The sequence below is a fragment of the Petromyzon marinus genome, chromosome 57 (genome assembly GCF_048934315.1).
Source record: "Petromyzon marinus isolate PM22_M1 ecotype Great Lakes invasive population chromosome 57, UKy_Petmar_22M1.pri1.0, whole genome shotgun sequence".
NCBI classification, from domain to species: domain Eukaryota; kingdom Metazoa; phylum Chordata; class Hyperoartia; order Petromyzontiformes; family Petromyzontidae; genus Petromyzon; species Petromyzon marinus.
Genome location: NC_133723.1, coordinates 5,695,170 through 5,704,009, shown reverse-complemented (window position 1 = coordinate 5,704,009; position 8,840 = coordinate 5,695,170).

Genomic DNA, 8,840 nt, shown 5'->3' with positions numbered 1-8,840 from the left:
ATAATTTAATACATGGCATAAACACGTGCAGCCCCCAACTCTTAATATCTACCGTCTCTCTGACCCCTCCATGTATGTGCTATGAAGACGGGCCATTACTCGAAACGTTACATCACATTTGTCCCATGGAGGCCACACACACATGGCGTTATTATTGACTTTTCAACGTGGTTTGACGTTTGTGTGTGTAACAGAGGGGGACGGAGTAGTTGTGAAACGCCAGCCAATCAGCGCGCGACATTGGGAGGGTGTGTTCAGGGTGGCGGCTGTGATTGGACGGTGGCCCGTGAAGTCGCCCATCAATAATTGGCAATGCGAGGGGTGAGCCAGCGTCCAATCGCTGAGAGGGGGACAAAGCCCTCGGCAGCAGAGACCGAAGCCACGTGGTGGAGGCCACGCGGTCTTCACGTGGAGGGAAGCTGGGAACACAAGTCTCTGGCTCCAGGTCCATCAGCACCGGAACTCCTCAGGGCTGCGTCCTTTCCCCTCTGCTCTTCTCCCTGTATACCAACAGCTGCACCTCCAATCATCTGTCCGTCAAACTATTGAAGTTTGCGGATGACACCACCCTCATTGGGCTGATCTCTGGTGGGGATGAGTCTGACTATAGGTGGGAAGCTGACAATCTGGTGACCTGGTGTAGCCAGAACAACTTAGAGCTAAATGCTCTAAAGACAGTTGAGATGGTTGTGGACTTCAGGAAGAATACAGCACCACTCACCCCCATCACCCTGTTAGACTCCCCAGTAAAAATTGTAGAGTCCTTCCGCTTCCTGGGCACTATTCTCTCCCGGGACCTCAAGTGGGAATTGAACATCAGCTCCCTCACCAAGAAAGCTCAACAGAGGATGTACTTTCTACGGCAGCTGAAGAAATTCAACCTGCCAAAGACAATGATGGTGCAATTCTATACAGCGATCATTGAATCCATCCTCACCTCCTCCATAACCGTCTGGTACACTGCTGCCACTGCCAAGGACAAGAGCAGACTGCAGCGTATCATCCACACTGCTGAGAAGGTAATTGCCTGCAATCTACCGACCCTCGAGGACCTGCACACGACAAGGTCTATGAGGCGAGCGAGGAAGATTATGGCCGATTTCTCCCACCCTGGACACTCTCTGTTTCAGCTACTCCCCTCCGGCAGAAGGCTTCGGTCCATCAGGACCAAAACCTCACGCCATAAAAACAGTTTCTTCCCATCTGCTGCTGGCCTGTTAAACAAGGCCAAGGGCTAACACTGTTTTTAACATTTGATCTACATAACGACACGTTGCTGATATTAACTATGTTTCCCTATTTGTATTTTTAAATTATATCTTAAAGCTATTTTATATTCGATATTTATTTAATTTTATATACTTCAGCCCCTTAGTGTTAGACTTTTAACCCTTATTATAGTAAGACTTGTTTAAAACTTATTTAAGATTTTAGATTCCTATATGTTGAATGTATGCACCATCCTGCCAAAGTAAATTCCGTGTCGGTGTGAACTTACATGGCGAATAAAACCCTTTCTGATTCTGATTCTGAGAATGAGAATAAAATAACACAATAAAATTCTCACGACGTTTCGGCCACAACACAAGTGGCCTTCATCAGGTGAAGGGACTGGACTGTCCTCTGGACGAAACGTCGTGAGAATTTTATTGTGTTATTTTATTATTTTATTCTCATTCTACGTGACTTTACCGAAAGAACCAAAGGAGATTAATCCTTGCAGTCACGAAAGCTTTATATCGAAATTTAAGAGTCATTTTCTTCAAATTCGGTAAATACGAAACGGCCCTTAATAAATAAAGTCACTGTGAGGGTTGCTCTTTTTTAAATAAGGGGACGTCCATAAATGACGTCACGCACGGGGGGGGTCAGACATTTGTGACGATGTGTGACGAGGGGGGGGATGTGAAAAATGTGACGTCACATCAAAATGCGCAACTTTAAATAAATATAGACAACACGTTCTACTCAATTAAATATACTTTTTAATCAATGTTTCTCATACAACATCAGAGTGCAGGGCCACATTAAATACGCACTACAATGACAATATTTTTAAAGCGATTTGAAGCATGTTTTATTTTCAAAATGGAAATATGGCTTTGAGGGGGGGGGGGCAGAGCTTTGTGATGTCATATTTGAGGGGGGGTCTGACTTTTTGTGACGCCGTGTGACGAGGGGGGGGGGGTAAAAAATCGTGAAAAAAAATCTCGTGAAGTCATTTATGAACGGCCCCTAAGGGAAAGAGAGCAGTTCGGTTACATTTTCTCTCCCATGCAATTCCCTCAATGTTATAGGGCACCACGCCAGTCTCGGGACTTGGCTGGCGCCTCCAATCGCACGTTCAACAACTCAACGCAGTGACTCCACACGGCGACAGTCTCGGCATTGGTTTAGTGTCTTCAACAGTGCCCCGACAAAAAAAAAACACAACGCAGCCGCAGACTTGATCATTGAGCCGCTCACCCTGCAGCAGCAGCGGCTGGTCCTCTCCCGGAGAGCCCTTTGTCGCGGCGAGCGTTGATCGTCCGTCCTGCCCTGGGCAAACGCCGACCATCCTGGCGAATGCTCAATCCCCATGTTCTGCAGAGTGAGTGTGTTTCTCCCGCTGTTCTGCATGGATTTCCTCCGGTTTCCTCCTGCAGCAACCCCATCCCCATACATTTTAAAGATAGTTTTGGCCAAGACAGACATTTACTCAAACTGTAAATGTTGTGGATTCACTCTTCAACACACCGGTGGGCTAAAGTAGTGAATTATTTGTTTTTTTGTCAACGTGACACTTTTTTGCTGATTGGCCGTGTCGGGTGGTGGAGGGTTACGACACATTTATAAATAACGCGATCTAACCCAAAAACCTTTATTATGAATAATATTGGTCGCGAAAGCCTACGTGTTAAACAGACATCCTGTTGGTGTAAACATTACATGCACATTGCTCAATTGGGATTACTATCGCAATATTGCTAAAACTTGGCAGGGCACTCCTGAAGAAGAGACTCAGTGAAGCTATCCTGGGTTAACAAGCGTATTCATCATAATAGCACAAGTTTTTTTGAAGGTCCTATTCGGCCATCAGTAAGAAAGATGTTCCCCACCCCCACTCTACACCCCGCTGCATGACAAGCAAGGGGGTGGTCTGTAGGGGGCAGTGGAGACCACGACTCCACCTGAGTGAGTGACGCCACTCCACCCTTGTAAGCTGGTGTATCTTCCCCAACCCCAAATTGACTGCGTGATGAAGTATGGTCACTTGTCTCCTGTTGGCAATGTAGCCTGAAACACGACCCTCGGTCACCTAAATCTTCAAACGTAAACGGGTAGGTGTCACGTCCACCACGGAGAAGTAGCGATGACATCTGCTTGCTGAGATCAGAGATAAATCGGAGATTGTGGCTTTCAAGACAGTGATTGCTTGACACGTTCATCCAGCGGTGGATAGGTTATGACTGATAACCCTCGTTGCTGAAATCTGAGATGTTCATTTTTGTTCAAATCTCAAATTGCAGCAACAAATGTGGCAGATATATATTTTTAAAGTTAAAGCAGGGCCCTCGTGAGAACATAAACAAAAAACACCACCACCGTCATCGCTCATGGCTGCCTTACCACACTCCGTAAAGTCTTCTCCATTGCAAGGAGACCACTCCTGCAGTCTTTTCATCACCTCCACCACCACCTATAGAGTTGCCACCGCAGGGGTACACAAACAAATGCCTGTAGGGGAGTGGTGGCTACGATGCACGTGGCTTCTAAACCAGAGCTGTGGATCACAGCGAGGATTAATGGATCAACCGCACAGATGTTGTGAAATTCCCCTAACCTTTTGGTATCAAGGTGTCGTACCCCCGGCTCGCCAAAAGTGAAATGCGGCAAGTGAACTTGTCTCCATCTGTTTCCATCCGACTTTCCTCCCTCTTGTATAATAAACACTCATCATTAATTTTTTTTATGGTAGGAAAACCCATCTTAAAATATAATCAAATGAAGCTGCAAGCATGATCCTCCTGAAAGAAAAGTAACATTACTCAGTGTGATTTTCCTGGATAAAAAAGTAAATTATTATTGTGATATGGTGGGGATATCTCACAAAAGCAGCAGAGGGTGGAACTGCACGTTGACGCATTGGTCTTGCGTGCTGTATTATTAGACAATTGACAAAATCCGAGACTTGTAATGTGGCGGGAAGACTGACGAATTTCCCACGACTGCAGCCGCGTCACCAAAAAGAGGATGATCCTGGGAATACCTGAACAGGTGGCAACCCTAACAAAGACATAGACGCCCCGCCTCGCCTTCAACCGACTGTTGGGGCAAGTGCTTTTCGCGAGAAACTTTGAAGGGCGGCACGACACACAAGATGGTGGGTGTTCAGTACCATGCCCAGCCGCCTTTGTCTCCCTAATTTATGTTTACACATCGCGGTTGATAATTTGCGGCTGAGTCGACCTCGCGGAGGCTCAAGACCAGTTCGGATAATCGCCACTGGTGTTTGTCCATGATCGGGAATCGAACTCGAATCACCAGGAACTACCGCTCCACCACCATCTGACTTTAGGTCTTCCCCTTGTTAAAGTCAACACATCCTTCAGGTGACCTAGCTTACGGTCTCATTACCACCATCGTCTGCGTTTAGATTTCACCCCTAAGCCATTTGCTGACCTTTGGCTAGACATGTAATAATTGTACCGTGTCATTTTTGTGTTAAATTCCCGCCCTAAAGAACGTTTTGTCTATAATACGACGTCCTCCTCCACGCACGTTCTTATCATGCTTGCCAACAGACTGTGATGTTGTTTAGTTATAGGCGCTATGGTTACTTGTAGACATACACCACTCGGACTGACGTGTTCACTTCGCGAAGAGCAGGTGTACGTTAATAGTTAAAACAAAAATGCGGCAGGTGTGTAAGAGGTCAGAGACGCTAAGACGCTGAGCCAGCACCATTGCAAACCTGGGTTCGAATCCGTGTTCCAGCCGCCCGTGGTTAAACTTGGTTCTCAATTGTTGTGATTTAATGGTCTGAGTCGAGTCACCAATGACTTGCATAGAGACCCATTGGGTTACATAGACACCCACTGAGTCAGATAGAGAGCCATAGATTCACATAGATTGAGTTGTGATTAAACATGGTTCTCAAGTGTGGTGAGTTGATTCTCTTAGCGACGACTGCACATACAAAATAAAACCACGTTAAATTTGATCATACAGTACTGTGTACTTAATTTTGGCTAAATTATAGCTCTCAGAATTTAAATATTTATTTGATTAACAGGGTGGGTGTGAAAGTCCTGTTACATTGCTTTTATGGTTTTATTTTGGTGAGTTCGAAAAGTTTTTTTGGTTTGGACATGTTTGTTTTGTTGTAGTACGGAGTTAGACTGATGGCTTTAATCTAAGTTGTCTTCTGGTTGTTGTTGTTTGACTTGCATCCCACTGGGATTTTTGCACACAGCGTTGGTGTACGGTACTTTTTATGGAAGATTTTGCTGTTTTTTCCTGGATTTTTCTGTTTGCGCGTAGTCACTTTAAGATGTTTTCTTGTTCATGTTTTTTGTTTGTTGCGGTTGCACCCGATTCAAGAGCCGAATGGCTCACAGGGCTATACCAAAATAAATAAACTGAAACTGAATAAGAAGCTCCGTGATGTCCACTTCCTCGGGCTCTTCTCTGACACGAAGGCTTGCACTCCTCTGCGAGAAATCTGATTGGATTCTTCGTGTTACGTGACACCCGATAACATTTTGAGAAAACCACAAAAAAAGAAAGAGATGCCAACCCCCACGGTGATGTCAAAGGACAGAGGGGCGATGTTTGAGAAACCCTGGACAACACAACACCCACTCTTTACTCCCACCGCCCACGCTTTGCAATTAACCCACGGTTTAGAATAGGGAGGTTGGTGATATTTGTATTTTGTGAACTTTACAAACAAAGCTAGCCCCCCCCCCACACACTTTTCCTTTTTCAGGGCCATGGCCACAAAGAAACGCCAAACATTGGGTAACTCGGATTGACGCACGCACACACACCCAGGCACACAAAAAACACCGTCCTCCATAGCTATGCACACTTGGGACAAGGGCTGTTCGCGAGCGCCTATTCAGGCCGGGCCAGCACCACGCCCAGTCGTCGCCTTTGATGCCCGATTGATGCATTTACAAAAACAAGCGCCAGGTACTAATTTAAGGCTGAGTGACACAGCACAAGATGCCAGCCATGACCGCGAATCAATCTCAGGTCACCAGGCTAATAGCAGCACGTACAAACCATTTTAAGCCACCGTTCTTTGCCTCTGACAAAAATCCTCCGTTCAGCCTAAAACAGATTGGAGGGGAAAAAGTGCTGGTCGCGGGCACCTATGCAGGCCGATATGGCTTACGAGGGGGTGGGTGGCCAGCGCCACGCCCGGCCGCCTTTGTCTCCCTAGTGGCGTTTTTTACACACCGCACCAGGTTGCCCATTTCAGGCGGAGTTGAGCTAGAGGAGGCCCAGGACCGATTCAGATAATCGTCACCGGTGTTGGTCGTGCGCAGCAATCGAACTCGGATCGGCGGGTTCGTTGCAGAACGTCCGAAGCATTAAGACGCCGTCCATTGCCTCTGACACGCACGCAAAGCTATGCACATTTGCTAAAAGTCACTCCAAAATATCAGGTGAGCCGTAAATTTGAAATGTCTGACACCTGTCTCAGCGGGGTTGAGAGAGCCCCTGGGTTTAGCATTTCCAGTCCTGCAGGCCGTACACGCGCCCATTGAAAGGTCACCTGCTGACACTGACCTGTCCAAACATACACGGTGGATGCCCTACAAGGTGAGCAGTGGTGTCCGCGGTTAAATATCGCGCGGGCCCTTTGACTCGAGACGAGCATCGCACAGGACATGGTCCAGCGGCGTTGGGGGGGGGGGGGCGTTTTCACGATGTCCGTGCTGGAGACTGAGCCTGGGTTGGTGACCTCAGATGCTTCATTTGCCCAAAAATAAATTACTTTGCCATCTCTGATAAGCAGTGAGCCGCTACGGACCGTTTGGTAAACCACTGCGGTCTGCGCTCCTTCACCGGAGGAGGGGGGACAGCACAACTACACGAACTCTCTCTCCTGAAGCCCCCTCGTTGTGGTGAGCAGACCTCAACATTGGCATGGAGGTGCTTGTGTAATTCTACATCAGAGCGTCAACACCCAATGTCTGTTTCAAAGCATTTTCTCGCGTGTTTGATTTGCTGAGTATTTTCCCGCAAGGCGAATTGCGCCTAATGCCACTGAACGTTGTGCGTGACTGCCAGAAGCACCACTGCTCTGCACATCACCCCGCGTGACCTCCAGCTGACTGATGCAAAGTCGATTATTTTTAATCCACTGCTGGATGAAGGCCTCCCCACACCGTGTTGCAGATGGGTGGTTGTTTCACCATACTTCACCACGCTGGTCAGTGTGTATTGGGGAAAGGGTGGCTGAGCACTGGTTTAGATGTATGTGTGTTGAACTTCTTTCGCGCCATACGCAGCCAACCGTGATAATAAGAGGTGAAGGTTAACGTGTAACTAGCCGTGGACGGGAATCAAACTCGCGTTGCCGGGTGCGTAAATAATAATAATAATGTCAACTCGCTCGCTCTCGAAAAGAGAAAGAACCACAGACGGTTGGGAAAGGCAGCAGCCAGGCGGTGAGCTCTGCGACCCTCTATATATTACGGTGTTATCGTGCAATTAATGACACCGGAGCATCCGGAGAAACCCCATGTGTGCAAGGGGGCAACGCTATATCCCATGCAGATGGACCAGACTGGTCCACATGTGCTGTACCGCATTCTCATGAGAAGCCAGAGCATGACTTCCGCCTCGACACCCACGGGAATGGAAGATGGAACATATGGACATTCGCATTTGCTCGACTGCATTCTCCTGGCCAGCCAGTGCACGGCCCCTCCTCGACGCCCACGGGAAGGGAGTTTCACGACATCTCTGCGTGATCCACCAACCCTCGCTGCTGCTGCTGCTGCTGCCTCCACACCAGCGCTGGATCACAGGCAGCCACGCGCGGTGCAGCTACCGTCGCTCGGCATAGCAACGACCCACGAACTCAGCCCAGCAAGTCGATACAACAATGAGCAAGGCGTAAACGCAACGTGCAACATTCAAGGGCGCACCCCACGTAAAAAAAAAGGTTGTATTACAGGTCACCGGCATTTCCAGAGTTAGGTTTCTTGTAGAACATAGCAGTGGTAATGTCAGCTGTCGGTGAAACCCCACACCCGGCTAATACGTTAATCATCCAGTTACCCCGTGCTGATGAGTTCAAGAGACATGGAGAACGTCAGCCCTGCACTGGCATTTGTCACAATTTATTTGCACTGGGGTTTTGCACGTGGGGTCTAGCCCGCCCAACTGCGTAGTGAGTTTGCCGATCGCAGAACCCTTCCTTTGCCAGCCGTCAATTCCTTTGCCATCTCCGATCGATGAGCAGTCAGCTCCTCTTTGTCGGGCGGCGACGTGACCAAGCTGTTGCGGCACATTCGTCGCTTGTTGCAGAGGTTTTCGGTTCGGATCCAGCGGGCCGCTCTGATGAATACTATAGTGCGTATTAACTAAACATTTTACGCAGTCTATTTCGCTCACGGTAGATGTTAAAGATCTGAAGACGTCATTCGCAAAAGTGGTCCAAATTTGCCAAAATAAAATAAAAATCACACCGCAAATGACGCCGTTGGAATATACAGGGTGGCACGAATATCAAGACACATGCTGTTCATTTTAACAAATCACATAGGGCTATTAAATCCATGTTAACACATGTTCAAACTGGCTTAATTGAACATTTCAACAAAAATGAATTCGTTTGG